Source organism: Bos indicus x Bos taurus, chromosome X, assembly GCF_003369695.1.
Source record: "Bos indicus x Bos taurus breed Angus x Brahman F1 hybrid chromosome X, Bos_hybrid_MaternalHap_v2.0, whole genome shotgun sequence".
Classification (NCBI taxonomy): domain Eukaryota; kingdom Metazoa; phylum Chordata; class Mammalia; order Artiodactyla; family Bovidae; genus Bos; species Bos indicus x Bos taurus.
In genome coordinates, this window is record NC_040105.1 from 131159836 (window position 1) to 131185926 (window position 26091).

General features: G+C 38.4%; 1 protein-coding gene and 1 non-coding gene across 6 annotated transcripts in view; one reads left to right on the forward strand and one right to left on the reverse strand.

Moving 5' to 3' along the window:
* The window catches only part of ENOX2 (ecto-NOX disulfide-thiol exchanger 2), a 288301-nt gene that overhangs the window by 29026 nt on the left and 233184 nt on the right, over positions 1-26091 (forward strand). The window lies entirely within an intron of this gene.
* TRNAS-GGA lies at positions 17375-17456 on the reverse strand. Its single transcript has one exon. It is a non-coding gene; the product is annotated as a tRNA-Ser (tRNA).

The window sequence follows — 26091 nt, forward strand, 5'->3', positions numbered from 1 at the left end:
ATTCATATTGGCTTACTATTGAGAGTTAACTGTTAAGCCTTGATGTCTAGGGATAAAAAAGTAGAGTTAATCAGAAGAAAGAGCTCCTGACTCCAGTGTTTAGGTCATAGACACTCTTTATACATTTTAGCTCTCCTAGACCCTTTAAATATCCTCTTTTGGGTTGATCACCCCTTAGCCACTCATTACCCATTACTTTTCAGCTTCCATTTCTTTCTCTGACAAATCTTCTTTGAACCAGTAATGTACCCCTTTCAGGATGATTTCATTAGTTAAACAGCACTGATACTTTGGAAGAAGTGAATCAGAAATGGATTGCAGCCTCTACATAAAGAGACAGAAATCTAGGCACTCTGTTTTGTTATTGGGTGAAGTTCATCATGTGTATTAGTTATACTTGGTGGCTTTCTAAAAAGAACCCTGTGTCAAAATCTATAGTACTGAGAAAAAAAAAAAAAAACACATAGGTAAAATAATGTACTTGACTATCGCTGTCTGTGGAAACTATATGATAAATAATTAGGCCTGCTTGACCTGCCCTCTGTTGCCTAGATCCCAGTTCTTTGTACTCTTTTCAGTTGCTAAAATTTTAGCACATCCTGAAATTCCCTTTTCTCCTTTCACATTTTTCACTTTCTTTAGCTGTGCATTCTGTTTGCAATGGACAGGAGACCCCCCCCCCTTTTTTTTGTACCATTCAAACTCATTCTCAGCATCTATTGTTGTATCCAGCCTCGCTGAACTGCCTAGAGCAGTTCAAAACGGGTGTTTTAAAGTGCCACTCAGGGCCACCCTGGAGCACTCTGCAAATAGGTTCCTTTGTTTTGAGGACTAAAGAGATAGTGCCACAGCTACCGTTTGGAGAGAAATGCATAAAGACAAACCCCATTTGAAACTAAAGGAAAATTTTAACCCCTTGCCTCTCACTTCCCCAAAACTACATCTCCAATTTTCAGTGACATTTTTACATTGGTCTAGGAAGCTAGACATTTCAATTTTCAATGACAAAGTTCACTCTAATCAGAATGCTTCATAATTTAAACCAGAGTAGAGAAGAAGGAAAATACATTTTAAAGGTATGTTATAGGACTCTGCTAGTATCTTTTAATAAGTTATTTCATTTAATCTTCATTAGCCCTCTCGGTAAATGTTGGTTGTCCTCCTTACCCAAGGCAATGTTGGTTGTCCTCCTTACCCAAGGCTATTGTACTCAGTTGTGTCTGACTCTTGCGACTCCATGGACTGTAGCTCAGCAGCCTTCTCTGTCCATGGGATTTCCCAGGCAAGAATCCTGGAGTGGGTTTCCATTTCCTCCTCTGGGGGATCTTCCCGATCCTGGGATCAAACTCATGTCTCCTGCATCAGCAGGCAGATTCCTTACCACTGAGCCACCAGGGAAGCCCCACCCAAGGCTATATATACCACTAACTTTTCTACAGCTGTGTGTCCAGACTGTGAAGTCTGTTGCTTTTTACTTAGATATATACTTAGGAATATGGTTGTCTTTTCCATCTCTCTTTGTGTATGTGTATGTGTGAGCGAAGAGAGAAAGAGAGAGAAGGACAGAGCAAGAGAGACAGAGAGACATATACACAGAAACACATATACACACAGAGAAGGTTTTAGTATAGAAGATTTTAGTAGGAGAAGGTAAAGAAAACGCTCCCTGTGTTAACTGTCTACCAAACAGAAATTGGGGTGTACCCAGTTAAAGCTCTGATGAAGAGGTTGTAAAGAAAACCATTTTTAGATTCTTTATAGACTTTGCTCATTTCCATTCCCATCCCCTATTCTAGACTAAATATGGTTGGCATTTTCCTAAACACTGCTTTTTGGTTTGGAGGTGGGGTAGGAACTACAAGTAACTACAGCTCTAGTATGCTTTCCTGAGTCAGGGAAACTTGCCCAGCTTCTTCCATGGAAGTTGTACAATCTGTGTTTACCTAAAGTTTTTGAGGAGTGTAAATATTATAAAATAATTGTAACAATCTATATTTAATAAAAATTCAGACTATTCTGGGAAAATTTTTCGGCAGCATATTACATTTTTGTCCTGGTTATAAATAACACACACATAGATCGTCATTAAAAGTAAGTTTGATTCATGCTCTTTAAAGTCTACAGGTGATAGGAGATAGTAAACTAAATTAAGAGTGTGCAATTGATATGGCATTTAAAAAGCCAATATGGTTTTGAGTAACTGACATAGATATGGGCAAATAACTTCTTAGAGCAAAGTAGTGAGAATCCCTTTTTAATTGGTAATAAGACTGTGCCCAAGTTTCCATTCTCTGGAATTGAGATGCTTGAAATGGAAAAGAGCAATTGAAATGCTTAAGGGATCTAGGGAGAGTGGTTTATGTGGGTGGGATACAAAGTAAATACAATAAAGACAGCTTGAGTAGTTGGTGAATATTGGTGCTCATGGCTATTTTGAGTGGTGTGAGCAATAAAGAGCTCAATCTGGCAGAAAAGGGATAAGCCCAGGCAGAAATATGACCATTGGAGAAATGAACCTGGGATTCTAGTAATATCTTTCCCCCTCCCAAATAGTGTTCCTGAGTGCCCTACCCATGGGCCTCATGAGGCTTTTAATGAGAAAGGAAAGAAATGGTCTGGGGAGAAGTGTTCTGGAGGAATTAAAGTGACAAGACCATGATTATTTTGTCACATATTTACAGCTATTTAAAATGAAAAGAACCCCCACTTTACAAGAAACTTTCCAGAACATTTCCTTTGCTGGCCTGACATCAAGCTCAGATGAAGTACAAGCTGTAAAGAAGAACCTCACTCTAACATGGAATATGATCCAAGGCAATACCCTTTTTGGAACTTCTCCATCGGGATTTCTGACTGGAAGTAACAGAAGGGCTATGTTAGAACATTAGAACACAGTTCCAAGACGTGAACCCTGAGGTTGGGATTTATCGTAAGGCTCTGGTGTACTAGCTGGGCACTAAGTACAAATTCATTACAGATGTTTTCCATTTGAGATTTTTGATATAGAGTTTTTGTGTATGCCTAGGATGTCAGTGAGCCAAGATAATTCACTGCTTAGCTAGCACCTACTCTGTGCGTTACCGATACTTGACCAATCCAGTGCAAGAAGTACTTAACTTGAACCTGTTCAGCTGTTTCTGATCCTACGTTACTATTGGTAAGCTGCGCCTTCTGGGATATTAAACTGCCCCTTGCTGTTGTGAAACAGATGATGCATAAGCAGATTTTCTGTTTGTATCTGAACTTCTCTTTTTTAATATCAAATCATTCCCAGTAGCTCTAAAATGTGGTTTTAAATCTAGATCATAATGGACCACCTGACAAATGATTCCACTTTATGATCCCAAGTTAAAGGTATTGACAGAGAGAAAAGCATTGCAGAATGGAGTGCCAGTGTCTTATGGCACTTGTGGACTTAGGCCAAAATATTTGAAAACTTCAGCCAAAGGGTTCATTCTGAAGCCTTGCAAGCAAGTTCTAAAAATCAGCAGACTGCACATTCCATATCTGGTGGAAAAAACAGAGGAGGCTGGGAAAAGAGAAAAGACAGAGTCCCAGATAATTTGTATTAATTATTATTAGTATTAAGTACAATGGAGGATCCAGTTCTTACTGATATTTATAGAGTGCTACCCTTAAAGCTGTAGACTACAAAAAGAATAATCTAATAAACAGGCCTATTGCTAAATGATTCTAACTATAAGAAATAGCCTAACCCACAATATCAAGTTTTATGATTTCATAGGAAATCACTATTGGGATTTATGAGTCTAGTGGGAATATTTAGTACTTATTTATTCCTGGCTAATGAGGAAGTGATTAACCATGAGAAGAAACATTTACAGATGAATATTCAAAATGTATGCATTTTAATAGAACCTTGGGCTTATAAGAAACCTTAAAGGCCATCCAGTCACATCTCCCCTCTCCAGTACATACATATGCAGTCTGTTGTGTGAACCATCTACTCCATTCTCAAGTGATCATCCAGCTTATGCTTGGATATTTCCTAAAATTTGGCACAGTATGAGGCAGCATACTGATCTTTGAATAGCTTCAGTTATTGAATATTTGCATAAATAATACCAAATCTCTCCCTGCAGCCTCCACCCATTGCTCCTACTGTTAGGCCTCGTGTACAAACTACAACATGAATTGAGCCCTCTGGAGTTGTATTCCATGGTGGCCCTGATTCTTCTTACCCTTTGAAGCATGCAGCAAACCACCTTACCCTGCTTCCATATGGTAACCATTCAAAAGTTGGAAAATAATCATGTGTTTCCCAAGTGACTAATTTTTTGTTAACAGCTTTATTGGGGTATAATTTATATAGCATGTAATTCACCTGTTTTTATTTAATGATCTTTAGTATATTCAAAGTTATACAACCATCATTAAAATCCAATTTTATAAAATTTAATTTTATAACATTTTTATTATCCCCCAAATAAATAAAGTCTGAGGGTTAACCACTATCTCCCTTTCCCGTCATTCCCCTCAGTGCGAGACAACCACTAATCTACTGTGTCACTATGAATTTGCCTATTCTGGATATTATATATGAATGGAATCATGAAACGTGTGTCCTTTTACATTTGGTTTCTTTCACTTAGCATAATATTTTCAAAGTTCATCCATTTTATAGCATGTATCATGACTTCCTTTTTATAACAACATACTATTCCATTGTATTGCTATAACACATTTTGTTTTTTCATGAGTTGATGGACATTTACATCACTTCAACTCTTTAGCTTTTGTGAATAACGCTGTTATAACCATTCATGTATTTTTTTTGTGTGTGGACATATGTGTTCATTTCTTTAAGTATGTACCCAGAAGTCGTATGGTAACTCTCCATCTGACTTTTTGAAGAGCTCTCAAAATCACTTTCCAAAGTAGCCACACTATTTTTTAAATCCCACCAACAATGAATAAGGATTCCAGTTTCTCTACAATCTTGTCAGTGTTTTTTATTGTCTGCTAATAATAAGCAACTATTCTAATAGGTGAGAAGTGGTATCTTGTGGCTTTGCAAATATTTTCTACCACTCTGTAGACTCTTTTCACTTTCATGATGATAGCATTTCCAATTCCAATGAAGCAAATTTATCCATTTTTTTTCTTTTATAACTTCTGTTTTGCTGTCACATATAAGAAACCATTGCCTAACTCAAGGTCAAAAAGATTTATTCCTGTTTCCTTCTAAGAGTTTTACATTTTCAGCCCTTACATATAGGTCTGTGATCCATTTTTAGTTAATTGCTGTGTGTGATGTGAGGTCAGGGATCACCTTATTCTTTTGCATGTGGATATCCAGTTGCCCCAGTGCCGTTTGTTGAAAAGACTATTCTTTTTCCATTGCATGATCTTAGCACACTTGTGAAAAATCAATGGGTGGTAAGCATAAGGGTTTAGTTTTGGACAATCAGTTCTGTTCCATTGTTCTATATGCCTGTACATACGCCAGACTGTCTTGATTACTGTAGCTTTGTAGTAGTTTTTGAAATTGGGAAATGAGAGTCTTCCAACTTTGTTCTTTTTTTTTTTTTAAGATTGTTTTGGTTATTCTGCATCTCTTACATTTTTATATGAATTTTAGAATTTGTGTGTCAATTTCCTTAAAAAAAAAAAAAAAGCCAACTTGGGCTTTGAAAAGGACTGCATTGAATCCATAGTGTGAATGATTTTCTAAAGGCACAAACCTCACTTAAAATGAGACCCCATAAGGAGTGGCTCTATACACAAAGTGAGACCGCTACAGAAATAAAGCTTATACCTTTTATTGATACAACTAACTTTTGGTTTCTCAAGCAGCCAGAATCCACATGGTGTAAATATGTAATACAAGACAACCAAATGAATGCCCTGTTCAGTGACAAACATATCTCTTACTTTTGACTGAGGTTAGTCCCATCTAAGGCTGAGCACTGAAGAATTGATGCTTTCGATTTTTGGTGCTGGAGCAGACTCTTGAGAGTCCCTTGGACTATAAGGATATCAAAACAGTCAATCCTAAAGGAAATTAACCCTGAGTATTCATTGGAAGGATTGATGCTAAAGCTGAAGCTCCAATACTTTGGCCACCTGCTGTGAAGAACCAACTCATTTGAAAAGATCCTGATGCTGGGAAAGATTAAGTGCAGGAGGAGAAGTCGGTGACAGAGGATGAGATGGTTGGTTAGCATCACTGACTCAGTGGACATGAGCTTGAGCAAACTCCAAGAAATAGTTACAAATGGGAGCCTGGTGTGCTGCACTCCATGAGGTCGCAAAGAGTCAGCCTTGACTTAACAACTGAACAACAACAACCGCAAGTCCTATCTAAGTGAAGAAACCAGGAAATAGAGTTGAAGGAGAGAATTACCTAACTCAGAGATGATTTCATTTCATTCAGCCCCATCCTGGAGTGCACGCGTGTATGTGTGTGTGTGTGTGTACTTGTGTGTACGTCTGTCAGTGTCCATGTGGTGGTGAGTGGCTGTGTATGTGAACTCTATGCATGTTTCTGTTTTAATCTTTGTGCACAAGTATGTACATATCGGTATGTACTTGCGGTTTTTCTGTTTTGCTTTTATTTTTGAACCCTAGCAGCAATACCTTTTGATAATGGAATAGAGTGTTTTAAATAAGGTTTTGGCATTTCATCCTTTTAGCTGAGCTTATTCAGATTTCAGAGTTACACTTGAATTTGGAGGTCCCATCTGAAAAGGGTGTTTATAATCTGTCTTTTATTTCTCTGCTTTCCTTCCTCTACTTTATTCTGTAGCTTGAAACTAGTTTCTCCATTTGCTTCTTGGTTGTTAAGCTACAGCTCCATATGATTTTCATAGTTTGACCTACCTCCCTGCACTGCTGTGATCACCTGGGCTGCCGGTCTTGCAATGCTGGTTTATTGGCCTTTGTCCTTTATTCCCACCTTTTACTATGAAGAGGTCAGTTGTTATACAGAGCCTTTCTTTTTCTTGTCTTTTTTTTTTTTTTGCATAGCCTTTCTACTTCCCTCACACCTCATATCTCAGGTGGTGCCAAAAATGTTTCCCAGTTACAGATGTAACAGAGTGTTTGCCATTCTAGGGCATGGCAAATACTTTTCAGAGTATGGAGAATAGAACCTAGTTCTTAAGAATGAAGAGGATGCAATCAGGATTTTAAAGCTTACAGCTAGAAAGCTAGTGTTGTGTATTTCCTCTAGCTTTAAGGAAAAAAAAACACCGTACTCTCTTCTGTCCTTCTTTCTTTTGCATTCTTTCCTTTCTTCATTGTTCTCATTAGCATTGAGATCTGACATGCAGAGGTAGATTGAGAATGAAGGTAGTTGGTAAGTAGTAAGTCTAGGCTGATGGTGAAATCAAGTAGAGAGGGAATATACTTCCTTGGGGGAATAGCAGAATATCAGAGGTTGGGGAGACATAGCTTGAAAAAGATATCTTGGAGATACTGATATGAACTTCAGTAAGTATTATACCACCCTGGTAAAGAATCACCGAGATAAATAAAAATGACTGCTGTATCATTCATAAATGTTTTATTTTTATCAACCCCAAATGACTTTCTGTATCTTTATCAATGTTTTTGCCTTACACAATAAAACAGAAAAAAAAATGCTGAAGAAAATAGAAACTTACAACAACCAACTTCACAGATGCTTTCCAATATTTGCAGTATGCTATATCCAGGGGCCCAATGAGGCAAAGAAGTTCTTATAAATAATGGAAAAGGCAGATAATACTGTAGTTACCCTGTATATCTTAAGTTCTAGCAGATTATGTGGAGCAAGGAAGCATCACTGTCTGAAATGGACAAAAAGAAGAAAAATGCTCCGGATTGCGGGGGTGGGGGGCTCTCCCGGCTTCAAAATGCTTTTTCTACATAATTGTACTAATTAGAGAGTGTGTATTGGTTGATTATCTCCTCTTTTAAGACACAAATGTCTCAGGGAAAGATTAAACCTCAATCATATTTTAACATCAATTACTTTAATCAGATACTCTGATCAATTCCTAGCTGAGGTTTCTATTCCCCAGTGGCTTAGAAAGGAAAGTGTAAGGGAGGTATGTGCATCTCTTTATTGCCTCCTTTACCTGTTTGATGGTATTATGGGGAGGGACTTTCAAAACACTTCTATGATGAAGAACTCAAGTGTTGGAACAGGATGAAGGGACATGATTAGATTAATTTGATTCTTAGTTTGTCCTCCTTCTTCACCTTTCTAAATCTTTTCCAACTTAACAAACTGAAATTCTACACATCATGGAAAGCCTCCCCATCTCCTGCCAGCTTACACTGATTTTTCTCCTTCTCCGAATTGCAACAGTATTTACTATCTCTACCACCCAATCCAATGTTCAATTAGGTATATATGTCTCCTCCTATTCTTTAGTGAGTTTATATATGGCAAATGTGTTCTTTTTATATAAGACCAGTATTCTTGCCTGGAGAATCCCAGGGACAGAGGAGCCTGGTGGGCTGCCGTCTATGGGGTCACACAGAGTCAGACATGACTGAAGCGACTTAGCAGCAGCAGCAGCAGCAGTGATGTAAATTTATTGTAAATGACTGTTGGAAGGAAGTGACTGTAAGCTCTTGAAGGCAAGAATTGTGCCTTTCTTATTCCTTCCTTTATTATTTTCCATGGCAAATAGGATAGTATATTTGGATCTAGGGAAAAATCAACTGTAAATTCTGTTTTATGTTATATTGTTATCTACCATAACACATACATTTGGAGGTGGATGCTATGATAGATATGCTTCCAGAAATGGCTTCAGTTACTCTGCCTAAGCTGGCAGCATTCTTTCCCTGCTTTGTACTAGCCTTAGCTCATGGCACTGGCCATTCCTGATGACTAAGGCCTTGGATAATGGCTCTTTCTCGTAATGAATAGTGGGAGCACTCGGAAATGCCATTAGGTAGCTTCGTGAAATAGGATAGGAGCATTGAAGAAAAGAAAGTACAGTAGCTCTGTCTATAATTTTCCAGATTATCAATGTGTTAACTAACCTTATTGTGGTAATCACAATATGTGTATGTATGTGTGTGTGTGTATATGTGTATATATATATATATAATCACAGTATACACCTTAAACTTACAAAATATTTTATGTCAATTATATCTCAATAATTTGGGGAAAACATCTAGACCTGATAATATTAATAGTTGTTTCTGTGTTAAAGTTCTCTCTGGAGAACATAGAGGGGATAAGTTTGTTTAGCAAAACCATCCCTTTTCTTTGGCATAGACTCAAGAGGGCAAACAAAGAATACCCTTCTAGAAAGATAGAGCAGCTTTTAATTCTCCTTAGCAGTTGCCTGAACAGTAAAATACAGTAGCCATTGGCAGAGCGTGTGTTAAAGGGATTTATATATTTAATCATTTCCCCTCTGCACTTCCTCACCCTTGTACTTCTTCCCTGTAACATCAGGTAGAATGCAGTGCTGACGATTGCTTCTCTTTCCCCCAGTTGAAGTTTAAAATTATGAACGCTGTATAATGAAATGGTGATTTTTATTCTGTCCTGGTGGTAAAAAGGGATTTGCTGATGTGTAAAATGAGACAAAGATAAATAACAAACAGATGTTCTCACAAAATGTTCATTAAATCCCTGCCTAGTAGAAGATGCTAGATTACATGTGTTCAAACTCTAAATGTGTTAGAGAATAAGGAGCTTTTATACCTTAATGCTCAATTTAGGAAAGACTATATAGCTTTCTCTGTAAAAAATCATAGTAATCAGTGACTTATAGTTCCTTCTTCATTTTGGAGTGGCTTGTCATGACTGTTTTTAAACTTTTCTTATTGATTTTGACAGTTCCAATTATCTAAACAGACATCACCTTATTGAGGGATTATGGAGTGGGTTTAAGCCTCCTGGATTATAAGGCCCCAGATATGGGTTATCCAGCCTGTTGAAGGCTTGTGCTTGGATCATCTCTAAAGGACTATCTGCCATGAGGAAGTGCTAGTGATTGTGAGGGAGTAAGGTTAGGAAGGGGGCATAGGAACAGAACCATCCTCACTTTGTTCTTCTCACTCTTCCATAAAACCTAGAAACTATAGTTCTTGACCTAGTGTACTGCTAACCACAGTGACTCCCTGCTACTGGTATGCTGCTGTGCTGCCATGTTAAGTGCTAGGCAGGTGTTAATTTTTGGTGAGTTTAATATGTAGTTTATGTTCCCAAGATGGGAAGGAATATCAGCTTTACCTGGGGAAGGAGATAGCTGCAGAAGATAGCTGAAAGCAATAATATTTGATCTGAATCTTGAAAGGTGGTAAACTTGGTAGAAAAGAAAACAAAAGCATTTTGGTTAGAGAGAATAGCATATACAAAGACACAGAATCCTAAAACAATATAAGCAACTTTGAATGGATTCCTTCTGATTCAATTTGGCTTTGTGCTTCAGCTTGCTCATCTGTAAAATGGGCTTAATAATGATAACCTATTTTATATAGTTGTGAGGACTAATGAGTTAATATGTGTAATGTGGAGGAGTTCCTGGCATGTAATAAGTAATTTAAAAGTCTTAGCTCTTATCATGACATTAATAGCTGAAGTTTGGCATTTGGGTAGGAAATTGGAGAAAAGTGAAAGTAAAGTACTAAGTGAGAGGGACAGGTTATAGATTGTGCCAACTTGCTTCAGTTGCGCCCAACTCTTTGCTACCCTGTGGACTGTCGCTCACCAGGCTCCTCTGTCTGTGGGATTCTCCAGACAATAATACTGGAGTGGGTTGTCATGCCCTCACTGTGTTAAGAGATGTGTATATTTTCGTTTTACAGGATTGGTCAGAGAGAATAGCATATAGAATTATGGTATTTTAAGCTGAGGTTTCAAATAAGTAACCAAATTTGCATGTTAGGTATCTGTTTGCTTTCTGAGAGATGAACTTCAGTGGGGCAGGAAAGGCAGAGTATTTGTGGAAATTGTGGAGCCAGAGGATCAGTTATAAGATTATTGCAGTAGTCTAAGTAAGAGTATTGCAATAGTCTAAGTAAGAGATGATGGAGACTCTAAAGTAGAAGATTGGCAGTGGAAATGGAAAGACAGGTGCAAATTCAAGATATATTTCAGAGTTACTAAGTATCATAGACTGGCAATAACAAATCTGTTCTGTTTGGCCCATGCAGTGTTTGAATTTGAATGCCTATAGATGGAGCATGCATTCTCTAGTTTGACTTGAGCTTCACCACTCCCTATTGTATGACAATATTGATGTTATCACAATATCATAAATTGATGTTGCCTGCTGGCCATTTATGGATAAAGGAGAGAAGCAGTTAAGGATGGTCTCTAGATTTCTAGATTGAGTGACTGGATGAACAAAAGTACTAACAGCCTAGATCAGGAATTCAGGAATATGAAAGAATTTGAGAGAAAAGAGAAAGTATTGCTTTGGTTATATCTAGTTGGAAGTATCTACAGGATATTAATCAGAAACATAGATCTGAGGGTCTGAAGACAAGTATGCATTAGAGATATAGATTGGAGAAATCATTAGTTTATAGGTCATAGCTGAAACCATATAAGTAAATTAGGTATACTAGAGTATATTTAGAATGTTAAAAGAAGACCGAGCTCAACAAGAAACCAAGGAAGTGACCAGAAGTAATGCTAAAGAAGGGAAGAGTTCCCAGCATAGGGTAGACCTCAAAGAGTAGACATAATGTAGATTCAAGTGTAGACTCGTAGTGTACAAAGACTTTGACTGGTTCACAATGTATGGATCATGAAACTCTGGGCTCCCCAAGACTCTTTCAGAGAGTGTGAGAGGTCAAAACTGTTTTCACAATAATTGTAATATTATTTGTCTTTTTCCCTGTGTTGACATTTTCACTATTGATGCAGAGCAATGGTGAATAAACTGCTGGTGCCTTAGCACAAATCAAGGGAATGGTACCAAATGGTACTTGTTAGTAATTGTATTCTTTACCACCACACACTCACAGTTAAAGAAATTTATTTTTACTTAATAATGTCCTTGATAAACCAGTAAATATTATTAATTTAATTAAATATTGATATTGATGCACATATCCTTTGAAACAGCTTTTTTGAGGTATAATTGACATAAAAAGAACTGCACATGTTGAATGTTCGCAATTTGATTACATATCTTTTTAATAATCTATGTATCAAAATGGGAAATATGGATAAAACACTTCTCATACATTCTGGAGTGTGACAGTGTCTGGAGGTAAAGCAAGTGCTTTACATGATTGAGTTGTAAACTGAACTGCAAGGTTTTTACACAGAATTTTAATTTTACTTGAAAGAACATCTAACAAGAACTAACTAACAACTAACAAGCAATGATTATTCAGACCTGGGTATTTGGCAGCCATTTTCTCAGAAATAAACTAAGCCTGTCACTTTAAGGAAAATAACTGACAGTATTTGTTGTCAACAATAAAATTTGAGCTTTTAAGTGAAAATTAGAATTTTGGAACACTTGAATCTACTAGCAGAAACTTGAGAGCTTCCCAATACTAACCATCTTTTCTAATGAGATTGAAAGGTTGCCGCTATGAGCCTTGAATGACGCCAGGATTCTTGGCCTCTGGAGGAGAGGAATTTGATCCGAGGCCAGTGAAGAGGCTTGATTGATTACTCAGAGCTTTTGTGTAATAAAGTTTTATTAAAGTCTAAAAGAGATAGAGAAAGCTTCAGACACAGACATTAGAAGGGGGCAGAAAGAGTACCCCCTTGAAGTTTATAGCAAGAAGTCACATACCTGTTAGCAAGCTGCTAATTAGAGAAAGGAAATGTCTCAAAAGTCAGGGAGTTGCACCAGGCTCCTCACCCACAACATGCATTTTGAGATAGCATTGGCACAAGGTGAGTTATCCCGGGCCATAAAACAATTGACACGAATCTTGAAGAAAGGCGATTTCCAAGCAAATACATAGTTTCACTAACACAGCTTAAGAGAAATGGGTAAAACATACTGGTTTGTTGAGCCATTATCGGTTCTGACCCTTAAGCAGAACTGATTTGAAGAAAGGCAGATTCTAAGGTAAATCCGTAGTTCATTAACATAGCTTAAGAAAAACATTTCCACAAGAAAAACTCATTGGTTAGCTCAAGGTTTGAAAAAGTTAAGTTTAGGTGGAACCAGGTGTGATCCTGGCAACACAGAATTTTAAAAGAAACCTCCTTTCAATTTTGTATAGAGAAGGGCAAGAAACCATCTGACGCTTGTAGTTTGTTTTCTCCTGCCTCTTAAGAGAGAGGAAAAAAACGTCTGACACTTGCAGTCTATTCCCTCGCTTGGGGATCCTAGCCTTCCTGCCTGTTACTCTCAAGATCAGCAGTGATGTTAACTCATGTGGTTTGTAAAATATTATGTATGAAATAAGTCACCATTTGGAAGATCTACACAGCTCAGTGAAACTATTTTTCACATGATCGATGCATGATGTAAAATCATACTTGGGTAAAGATTGATTTAAAGCATAAGGCTGGGAAACTTCCCTGGTGGTCCAGGGGTTAAGAATATACTTTCCAATGCAGGAGACACAGGTTTGATCCCTGGTCAGGGAACTAAGATCCCACATGCCCTCGGGCGACTAAGCCAGTGAGCCACAGCTACAGAGCTCACCTGCCACAACGAAGAGTCCACATGCTGCAACAGAGATCCGGGGCAGCCAAAGTAATTTTTTTTTAAAATAATAAGGTACAAGGCTGACCAGTGGATTTTAATATAACAATGTGTAAAAAACTCATTAATATGGATTCAGATTCCCCACTGCATTTGTCTACCAGTGTCAAATTTTAGTTTAGTTAAAGAAGAATATCCACAATGATCTGAAACAATTATTCACCTACTCTTCCACTTTTCAGTTACTTATTTACATTAGGCCAGATTTTCTTCATATACTTTAAAAGAACCTATCACAAAAAACATATCACAACATATTGAATGCAGAAGGAGACACAGGAATTCAACTGTCTTCTAATGAACTCTCTTATATTAAAAAGATTTGCAAATTAGTCAAACCTTCTTACTTCTTATTTTGTTTTGGAAAATAAATATTTTTCATGAACATGTTACTTAATGTAAACATACATTTGCCTTCTTGTTGTTATATGTAAAAGAGTAAATAAATCAAAACTTTTAAAATGTCACAGTTATAACTCCTAGTATGTGCTAAGTTGCTTCTGTCATATCTGACTGTTTGCAACCTTGTGGACTGTAGCCTGCCAGGCTCCGCCTGGCCATGGGATTCCCCAGCAAGAATACTGGAGTGGGTTGTGATGTGTTTCTCCAGGGTATCTTCCTGACCCAGGGATTGAACCTGTGTCTCTGATGTCTCCTGATTGGCAGTTGGGTTCTTTACCATTAGCACCACCTGGGACACCCAATTTTTTGTATGGTTGGTATTAAATATAACCTACAGAAATCAAAGACTCTTTGAGATTCTAAGTATTTTTTAAAACTTCGAATAGGATCTGCTGTTGTGGATTGCTAAATAAAAGTGGTGGAGGGAACAAATGATGACCCTTGTCTTACTGTTAAGTAGACTAGACTCCTACAAGGGAAACTGACACAATGAAAAACTATACTATGAAAAATATGATTCAGAGGCAGAGCAAGTAACATATACAGTAGGCACTAACTAAGAAAAGAAGAGTAGGGGTATAAGTGGTAAGGGACTTGTTGCCAAGAGAGACTTAAGCATAGGTAGGATTTTGTACAACAGAAGAGTGGGGAATATTCTTTCTAAGCTAATGACTATCATGAGCAAAATCCTAGAGGCCCAGATAAACTTAATATGCTCTAGGAACTTTAAGGAGACCATCCTGACTGGAGTAAATAGTTTGCATTGGTTAATAACAAGAAATTAGTTTGAATAAATAGGCTAGAGGCAAATTTGGAGAGCTTAAAAATGTCAAGATGAGGAGTTTAGGTTTTATGGACAATGGAAAGCTATTAAAGTTTCCTGACTCGGAATGATGACGTGATGAAGGCAATATTTCATAAAAATTAGCCTAGAAGTCACGTAAAGGAGAGATTAGAATAGAAAGACTAGAAATTAGTTAGGATAGTATTGTAGTCAGTCCATTCATCAAGTGGTGAGGACCTAGTCATGGTAATGTAAAGTCAAGAATGGATGCAAGAGATACTGTAAAGACAAAATGAGCAGGACTTGATTGATTAGAAAGAGAAGATTAATGGTGAGACTGGATGAGTGAGAGAATAGTGCTGTCATTGATGGAATATAAGAACATAAGGAGACCCATTTTAAGTAGTTGATGATAATTAGGTCATTACTTCAAGGTGTGGGATTATCCAAATAGAAATAGATATGAATAGAGAGTCACTAAATAGGAAATGGGATGAGAAATATAAAATTGAGAGGCTACATTTAAAGAGATAAGTATTGTGTTTAAGGAAATGAATGGGTTTGCTGAGGAATACATTTTATAAATCAGGAGCCCAGGAACTAAGACTTAATGATAGGTGGAGCCAGTGAAGGAGAATGAAGAAACAATTGAAGACGAATAGGAGAACAGAATAATAACCAGCCTACAGAAACCAAGAGGGGACAGATTTTCAAGAGGCTGGAAATCAGCCACATCAAATTCTACAGAAAATAGAAGATTTCATATATAAATTGAGTTCAGTGAAAACAAGAGTCTTTGTATTGTATTTTTCATTCAACAATGTTGCCTAAATGCCTAGAATTGTACTCAGGGAGGCAGGGATCATTGGAGACCTTCTCAGAAGCTTCCTATCATGGATTTGTTGACAAATGTTTTCCTTTAAATAATACAACTGAAGTTGTAGAAAGAGAGAAGATACATAGCTAAAGTCAACTTTTTAGTGATAAAACTACGAACACATCCTGTATCTTGAAGTATGAAAATTTATGTTTCTGTATAAAATATAAAGAATTTTTTTAATGTCTAAAAGCTTAAACATATATACGAACTCATATATGATTTTTTACACACAAACATATATATGTCTGACGGTTTTTTAAAACATGTTGTATTTACTGAAAGAGTATGAGTAGAAACTGAAAAGCCAAGTAAAAAAAAAAACATGAAGAGATAAAATTTACCTTCAAATGATTTCTTTAATTACAAAACCAGCCAGAAATATAGCAGAAAATGTGTGACATTCATAGTAACTCCATTTTAATTTCAATGCTATTATTCAGTTAATGTAAATTAATATGAAATATGATACAAACAGTTAAATGTAGCCCCAATATATTGCTTTTAGTGCATATTTGAAGGCAGAGAAATAGACTAAATCAGTGAGAAATTGAATTCTAAAGCAGAGATTATAGTTTTCCTCATAGTTCATATGTCAGAATTCTCTCTCTCTTCCTCTTACCTTTGCTTTAGTTTTATTGCTCTTTTTTAGTTTAATAACAAAAATTATAAAAATATTCATTTTAATGATAAAATGGTAATTTAGCAGGAAGCAGAACAATGGTGTCTTGCAGTGGATCTTTAAATTCAATTTTTCACTAAATTAATTTCATGAGGTGTGTTGTTCTATCTAAAGCTAGACAGTATAGGTATTCATGTAGATTCATAAACCGTATCCCATGAACTCCAAATAAAAGATATAAACCTATTTTTGTCTACAGAGACAGAGAAAGGAAAGAGAAAAGTACTTTATTAATTCTAACAAAATCAGATTCCTATTTGAAACTGAGAAAGGAGAAAATATGTATAATGCAGGTCTGTGTATATATATTTCAAAAGGAATACATTAAATGAAGTAGCTATTTCTTTTTTAGAATGACAGATATCTTTGCTCTCAAAAAGAAAAATAATAGGGTCTTCTCTGGTGGTCCAGTGGTTAAGGGTCTGCCTCCCAATGCAGGGGATGAGGGTCTGATCCCTGGTCAGGAAACTAAGATCTCGCATCCCACAGGGAAAGTAAGAGAGCCCACGCACTCTGGAGCCCCTGTGCTACCACTGGAGAGAATTCTGCGTGCTGCAATGAAAGATCCTGCATGTCACAGCTAAGAGCTGACACAGCCCAGAGTAAATAAATTTATAAAGAAGAAGAAATGATACAGGAAGAGTTTGGATTAGATGACCTGTCAAGTCAGCGTTGTCCATTGCCCTACTGGCCTTCCTGTTGGCCATTGTCTGAAGGGTTTTGTCGCGACTCCCACTCCTCCCGGACTCAGGTTGTAACCACAATCGCCCGACTCCCTAGGTGTGTCATGTCCTCCTCGTCTATCCCCCTTGGGGTCCCAGTCGTATCCCCGCCATTCATAAATTCTTTAAATGGTCTGCAGAGACGCCTGCAAAAGAGAAATAAACACGTGTGTCAAAACGTTGAAGAAATAAACGTGTGTCAAAACGTTGAAGAAATAAACGTGTATCAAAACGTTGACTTGCCGTAGTCGGCAGGATTCGAACCTGCGCGGGGAGACCCCAGTGGATTTCCAGTCCACCGCCTTAACCGCTCGGCCACGACTACTGCTGGTGATTGGTTATGGCAGTGAGACCTATGTAGAGCTGACACACAAGTGTCTAGTAACAGGTCAAAAGTTTTCTCAAGTGGATGCCATTTTCCTGTAAGGAGGCTTAAGAAGGGGAGCAAAGAAGCAAATCATCCACATATTACAACAAAAGAAGGAAGCTCCCGGGGACTTTATACCAACCAGATCAGCCTTCAGGATTTTCAAGAAATAAAGACTTCGTAAAAGCCTGCGGGCCGAGAGGAACTACTCCACATTCAAAGTAATGCTCACAATTCTCCAAGCCAGGCTTCAGCAGTACGTGAACCATGAACTTCCAGATAATTCCGTCATTTGTATTATCTTGGTATTGGTATCTGTTCTTTAGTTTGAGGTTTTCTGGTTTCTTGGTATCAGTGACTTTTTTAAATTAAATTCTTACATTGTAAATATTTTATTATGAGATTCTGGATCTTATTTACATCTTTTCTTCAGGTAGGTCTACTCTGGCATCATGCTGGTGGGGGAAGTGGTCACCACTTCATTACTACTGTGTGGAAATAGAAGTGCAGGTTCTCCACTAAGCCTCCAGTGATACTCTGGGGAAGTAGAGGGGAACCCTGTTACTGCTTGTTGACTTAGAAATTGAAGCTGTCTTCTAGGGCTTTGCTGATACTGACAGAGGGAGGGGCACGTGATTTCTGCTCACCCTGTGGCCTCCACTAACATTGACTGGGGATAAAAGATCCATACGGCCTTCTTCTACCCACTAGGTTCCCACTTAGTCTTTGCTCATGGGAATGAGGGTAAGGCCCTAGAAGTTGACGCTCCCTTCTAGGGCTTTGCTGATACCACCCTGGCTGATAGAGAGGGAGGGGCACCTGACTTTTGCTCACCATGTGGCCTCCACTAACAGTGGCTGAGAGAAGATCCATTTGGCCTTCTCCTACCCACTAGGTTCCCTACTTAGTCTTTGCTCATTGGAATGAGAGTAAGGCCCATGTTTTTCCTATATTGTTTGGCTGGAATAAAGTGTTTATTATCTAAAATTTTTCTGAATTGCTGTTTGCCCCTTTCTTGGTCTTTTGACTAGAGAGAGCAGGCTTTCTTGAAACTAGTTTTGTCTGTGCTCTTTGGTTTCTCTGGGTTGCTGGCTTCCTCAATACCTAGTCCAAGATAAATGAAGAACACCCAGGAAATTCATCACTTTGTTATTCCTTGGATCCCAAAGTCCTTAGCCAGTCTGCCTTTTTTTTCTCCACCTTTCAGAGTGCTTGTGTTAGTTTTATATAAAATAGGTTTTTAGCTGTACTTATTGGGAAAACTAGGAGAAGTGCATCTCTTTATCTTGTGCTAGAACCAGAAGCTCAGATATACTTTTTATTATTCTAATTTACCATTTAAAGGTGTTTTTCTAGAATTCGATGTATCAGCCGACAGACCCACCCCACTCATCATGTTCATAACCATCATTGAAATTATATATTTTAACCATGGTACCTCTCAGCCTTCTTTCATCCCTTGGATCATTTAGTTGACTTTCAGTAGATAATCTTCAAGTCCATGGTGACTTCTTTGAATATCCTGATGGTATTTCCCATATTTCTCAACTCTGATACCTGTTCTTACTTCCAACTCTGAACTTAGTCATTTTAGCAACTGCCCAGATTTTTGTCTTTAGTGAACAGTTAAGATGAATCCTCACTTCATTGAAAACCATGCTCAAATGTCACCTCTTCAGAGTGGCTTTTCATGACCATTCTCTGTACAGTTACTCTGCTTTCTTTTCTTCATATCACTTATCACTATTTGACCTTTTATAATCATGTGTTTGTTCATTGTCCCCATCCCTCTAATATAAAGACTCTTAGGACAAGGCCTGTGTTTTATTCACTGTTGTATTCCCAATGCTCAGAAAAGTCCCTGGCACATAGCAGTCTCTAAGTAAATATTTTACTGATTGAATGAATAAATATGTCACAAGGGATTTGGTGAAAGAGGAAGAAGAGAATGGAGAGTTCAGGGCACCTGATCCAAAAAATTCTAACTTATATAGGACAGTAGCCTCCAGATTAGACATACATGGACCAAACTTAGATAAAAATGTGTGAGGGGCAGAAATTTTCTTTTTGTCTTTTTGGTTCTTTTCTCTCTCTCATGTAAACCACATTTCTTGTTCTATGAAAATACTTTAGCATAGGAGCAAAACCTTTTTAAATATGGCAGTTATAACCCTCTGATGGCAAGGTTGAAGACTCCTGACCAGAAATTTCCACATTTTGCTTAGAAGATGGAAGCAAGTGACAGTTCGGCCAGCTGCAGTGCATCAGAACTCATGTGGTCCGTGGAAGAACTGTATTCATTCCAAATGCAGGTCTTTCAGTGAAGCACAAGACCTTGAGTTGAATCCAGTTTTTACAGGTGAGTAGTTAAAATGCATAGAAGAAAGCAGTGAGGTCATCCATCCGGAGCAGTCAGGACCTCATCATATCTCTACTCACCCTATGACTTTTGTTGCAGCAGCCTATGGAGCCCCACATCGGCTGGGATCTCTTTGCTTGTCACAGCAAAGGAACGGATACAGCTTCTTCTCTAAGATATCACTCCACCTTGGAAGAAGATTACAAAGCAGTGTGATATTTTTTATTTCATCTCTTAGTTTGATGTCTCTCTAAGCCGCTCAGGTGTCAGGTGCCATGGATGGAAAAAAACCTGTTTTACACCCTCCCAGAATGTTTATAAAAATATGTCCATTCCTAATCTATATTCAGAATAGTAGTATATATTATACTATAATAAAATATTACAGCTGTGCTAAAACAAAAAAAGTGTAAAATTAACACCTTAATGTGCTTTCAAATATAGTCGCATTCTAAGGAAACACAATTCAGGTTTGAGAACGTTAGTCATATATAACACTTGTCCTGGATAACTGATATCACCTCAGCTATAAAATTGCAAAGCCACCTGGCCCTTCCCAGAAATATTTCCTCCAGAAATTATACTTTTCCTTGAACAGGCAAAGCTTTTACTCAAATGAGCTGTCTCCAGCAAGCTTTCCATCAAATTCTTTGCCATTGGTGCAGTTACCTTAATTTTACTTAAGTGCTTGCTGGCTGACTTTGAGTCCAGAAAGACAAAGTGTATCTTATGGGACAGAATTCAAGCTTGGGAGGAAAAAGAAAAGCAGCTGCCTTCTTTTTGACCTCCCTGCCATTTTCTCACTACTAGTGGTGATGAGGAGATGAGAGCCAAGATGGCCCTCGTTTCTATCTTGATAAACCTGCTTTGGTGACTTGCTTACTTGCAGCATGTGAATGACCTCCATAAAAATAAGTTCATTGAAAGAACGATGTCCTGGCAATTAAAAATTTGGTCTAATGATTTACTCCCACAAAATTGCATTTCACATGCTTGGACTGAATTTTGCCTTTATTTTGTCTACTGACTCAAATTGGGGAGCTAACATAACGGGGGGTACTGTTTTCCTTTGTTTTTATTCTAATAAAATATCACCCTTTAATTGTAGGTAGTGGATAGTGGAAAGAATAATGAAGAAATTTGTTTTCCTTGTACAACTGTGCTTATGAGAAAAAAATCTCTCACATACGAAAAATAATTTTAACTGCAGATTTTTTTGGTGAATTTCAGTCAACATGAGTAAGATAATAGCCTTATGCATCTGTCCACCCATCTGTTCAGTTCATTTGTTCAATATTTATGGAACACCTACTCTACCAGGCATTGATGATACAGCCACGAAAAAGATAGAGAAGTGAATCTTCTACTCCGTGGGCCCTTGATGGTGGCCTACTCCTTGAAACCCTCTTTCCTCTGAAGTGCATCCCCACTGTATTTATTCTGTTTCCCAAAAAGTTGGTGAGCTCCTCCAAGGCGGAAATTCTATCTTGTGTTTTCTATGATGCTAGACATTCGACAAATACTTGATAGACTAGATTTAACAAAAGTTTTTGAAGATGTAGGTGACGAACATTTCAGAGCTAGTCATAGGATGTTAGATTTAGAAGGGGCCGTAAAGATAATCTATCCATAGATCTCCAGAGGGTAGTTGTATAGATACCTTTAGGGTTGCTTCCAGGGAATGGGGACGGCCCAGCAGAGGGATGGTGGTACTGTTATGACCTTCAGTGTACATCAAACATAAGATTTGCACTTTCAACCCTTTTACATGGAAAACATTTCTGTAAGCTTTTATATGAACAAAGATATGGCTGATTAAAAACAAAACTCAAAACTACTAATTGGTCCAACACCTCTTACAGATCTTTTAGATAGGCCTGGACTGGAATGGGTGAATTTAACTCAGATGATCATTATATCTACTACTGTGGGCAGGAATCCCTTAGAAGAAATGGAGTAGCCATCATAGTCAACAAAAGAGTCCAAAATGCAGTTCTTGGATACAATCTCAAAAATGACAGAATGATCTCTGTTCATTTCCAAGGCAAACCATTCAATATCACGGTAATCCACGGCTATGCCCCGACCAGTAACACTGAAGAAGCTGAAGTTGAACGGTTTATGAAGACATACGAGACCTTTTAGAACTAACACCCAAAAGATGTCATTTTCATTATAGGGGACTAGAATGCAAAAGTAGGAAGTCAAGAAATATCTGGAGTAAGAGGCAAATTTGGCCTTGGATTACGGAATGAAGCAGGGCAAAGGCTAATAGAGTTTTGCCAAGAGAACATAGTGGTCATAGCAAACACTGTCTTGCAACAACACAAGAGAAGACTCTACACATGGACATCACCACATGGTCAACACCGAAATCAGATTGATTATATTCTTTGCAGCCAAAGATGGAGAAGCTCTATACAGTCAGCAAAAACAAGACTGGGACCCGACTGTGGCTCAGATCATGAACTCCTTATTGCCAAATTCCGACTTAAATTGAAGAAACTGGGGAAAACCAGTAGACCATTCAGGTATGACCTAAATCAAATCCTTTACAATTATACAGTGAAAGTGAGAAATAGATGTAAGGGACTAGATCTGATAGACAGAGTGCCTGAAGAACGATGGACGGAGGTTCATGACATTGTACAGGAGACAAGGATCAAGACCATCCCTGAGAAAAAGAAATGCAAAAAAGCAAAATGGTTGTTTGAGGAGGCCTTACAAATAGCTGGGAAAAGAAGAGAAGCCAAAAGCAAAGGAGAAAAGGAAAGATACACCCATTTGAATGCAGAGTTCCAAAGAATAGCAAGGAGAGATAAGAAAGCCTTCCTCAGTGATCAATGCAAAGAAATAGAGGAAAACAATAGAATAGGAAAGACTAGAGATCTCTTCAAGAAAATTAGAAATACCAAGGGATCATTTCATGCAAAGATGGGCTCAATAAAGGAGAGAAACAGTATGGACGTAACAGAAGCAGAAGATATTAAGAAGAGGTGGCAAGAATACACAGAAGGACTATACAAAAAAGATCTTCAAGACCCAGATAATCACGATAGTGTGATCACTGACCTAGAGCCAGACATCCTGGAATGTGAAGTCAAGTGGGCCTTAGAAAGCATCATACGAAGAAAACTAGTGGAAGTTATGGAATTCCAGTTGAGCTATTTCATATCCTGAAAGATGATGCTGTGAAAGGGCTGCACTCAGTATGCCAACAAATATGGAAAACACAGCAGTGGCCATTTCATTCCAATCCCTAAGAAAGGCAATGGCAAAGAATGCTCAAACTACCACACGATTGCACTCATCTCACACACTAGTAAAGTTATGCTCAAAATTCTCCAAGCCAGGCTTCAGCAATACATGAACCGTGAATATCCAGATGGTCATTCTGGTTACAAAAAAGGCAGAGGAACCAGAGATCAAATTGCCAACATCTACTGGATCATCCAAAAAGCAAGGGTTTTCCAGAAATATATCTATTTCTGCCTTATTGGCTATGCCAAAGCCTTTGACTGTGTGGATCACAATAAACTGTGGGAATTTCTGAAAGAGATGGGAATACCAGACCACCTGACCTGCCTCTTGAGAAACCTGTATGTAGGTCAGGAAGCAACAGTTAGAACATGACATGGAACAACAGACTGGTTCCAAATTGGAAAAGGAGTACGTCAAGGCTGTATATTATCACCCTGCGTATTTAACTTATATGCAAAGCGCATCATGAGAAATGTTGGGCTGGATGAAGCACAAGCTGGAATCAAGATTGCTGGGAGAAATACCAATAACCTCAGATATGCAGATGACTCCACCCTTATGGCAGAAAGCGAAGAAAAACTAAAGAGCCTCTTGATGAAAGTGAAAGAGGAGAGTGAAAAAGTTGGCTTAAAGCTCAACATTCAGAAAACTAAGATCATGGCATCTGGTCTTAGTTTTGGCATCACTTCATGGGAAATAGATGGGGAAACAGTGGAAACAGTGTCAGACTATTTTGGGGGGCTCCAAAATCACTGCAGATAGTGATTGAAGCCATGAAATTAAAAGACACTTACTCCTTGGAAGGAAAGTTACGACCAACCTAGACAGTGTATTGAAAAGCAGAGACATTACTTTGTCAACAAAGGTCCATCTAGTCAAGGCTTTGGTTTTTCCAGTAGTCATGTATGGATGTGAGAGTTGGAGTATAAAGAAAGCTGAGCTCGGAAGAATTGATGCTTTTGAACTGTGGTGTTTGAGAAGACTCTTGAGCATCCCTGGCCTGTAAGGAGATGCAACCAGTCCATCGTAAAGGAGATCATTCCTGGGTGTTCATTGGAAGGACTGAGGTTGAAGGTGAAACTGCAATATTTTGGCTACCTGATGCAAATACTGACTCATTTGAAAATACCCTGAAATGGGAAAGATTGAAGGCAGGAGGAGAAGGGGATGACAGAGGATGAGATGGTTGGATGGCATCACTGAGTCAATGGACATGAGTCTGGGTAAACTGCAGGAGTTGGTGATGGACAGGGAGGCCTGGTGTGCTGCGGTTCATGCAGTCGCAAAGAGTTGGACACGACTGAGCCACTGAAGTGAACTGACTGAAGAAGGTTAGGTGGGCTTCCCGGGTGCTCAGATGGTAAAGAGTTTGCCTGCAGTGCAGGAGACCTGGGTTCACTCCCTGGGTTTGGAAGAACCCCTGTAGAAGGAAATGGCATCCTGCTCCAGTATTCTTGCCTGGAGAATTCCATGGACAGAGGAGCCTGGTGGGCTAAAGTTCATGGGGTCACAAAACGTCAGACAGGACTGAACAACCAAGTGTGCGTGCACACACACACACATATGAAGCTTAGGTAATTTTCTCACGGTCATATATATAATTATTAATACTCTTAGAGCTTAAACCTGAATATTTGGATTTAAAATCTGAGATTCTCTCTGTGACATTCTTTTTTTTTTAATTTTTTTTTAAACTTTAAAATAGTGTATTAGTTTTGTCAAATATCGAAATGAATCCGCCACAGGTATACATGTGTTCCCCATCCTGAACCCTCCTCCCTCCTCCCTCCCCATACCATCCCTCTGGGTCATCCTAGTGCACCAGCCCCAAGCATCCAGTACCGTGCATCGAACCTGGACTGGCGACTCGTTTCATACATGATATTATACATGTTTCAATGCCATTCTCCCAAATCTTCCCACCCTCTACCTCTCCCACAGAGTCCATAAGACTGTTCTATACATCAGTGTCTCTTTTGCTGTCTCGTACACAGGGTTATTGTTACCATCTTTCTAAATTCCATATATATGCGTTAGTATACTATTGGTAACTAAGTATATATTGGTGTTTTTCTTTCTGGCTTACTTCCCTCTGTATAATAGACTTCAGTTTTATCCACCTCATTAGAACTGATTCAAATGTATTCTTTTTAATGGCTGAGTAATACTCCATTGTGTATATGTACCACAGCTTCCTTATCCATTCATCTGCTGACGGACATCTAGGTTGCTTCCATGTCCTGGCTATTATAAACAGTGCTGCGATGAACATTGGGGTACACGTGTCTCTTTCCCTTCTGGTTTCCTCAGTGTGTATGCCCAGCAGTGGGATTGCTGGGTCAGAAGGCAGTTCTATTTCCAGTTTTTTAAGGAATCTCGACACTGTTCTCCATAGTGGCTGTACTAGTTTGCATTCCCACCAACAGTGTAAGAGGGTTCCCTTTTCTCCACATCTCTCCAGCATTTATTGCTTGTAGACTTTTGGATCGCAGCCATTCTGACTGGTGTGAAATGGTACCTCATAGTGATTTTGATTTGCATTTCTCTGATAATGAGTGATGTTGAGCATCTTTTCATGTGTTTGTACTAGTTCACAACTGTTGCTTGACCAACACACTGCTTGACACATAGACATCATAACTGAAAGAAGGAATGTTCACATCTGCTTTGATAGCCCTTCATCTCTCCTTGGACATATCTGTGCCCTTAGCAAGGTGACTGTCATACAGTAAGTGCTTAATGGTGATCGTTGTACTGGTGGTAGTTCTTCATGATTGATTGTTTCATCTTTCCAGATTAATGCACTCTAATCCTTTTCACCTGTTCTCATAGTCTTCCCTCTCCCATCCCTTCAAACAGCTTTGTTGCTCATATTCTCTGTCTGCAGTCCTTGGGATGAACTGGATATGGGAATTGGGACATACATAGGAAGTTCTAACCATAGCTACCTCTTAAATGCATACATGTTTAATT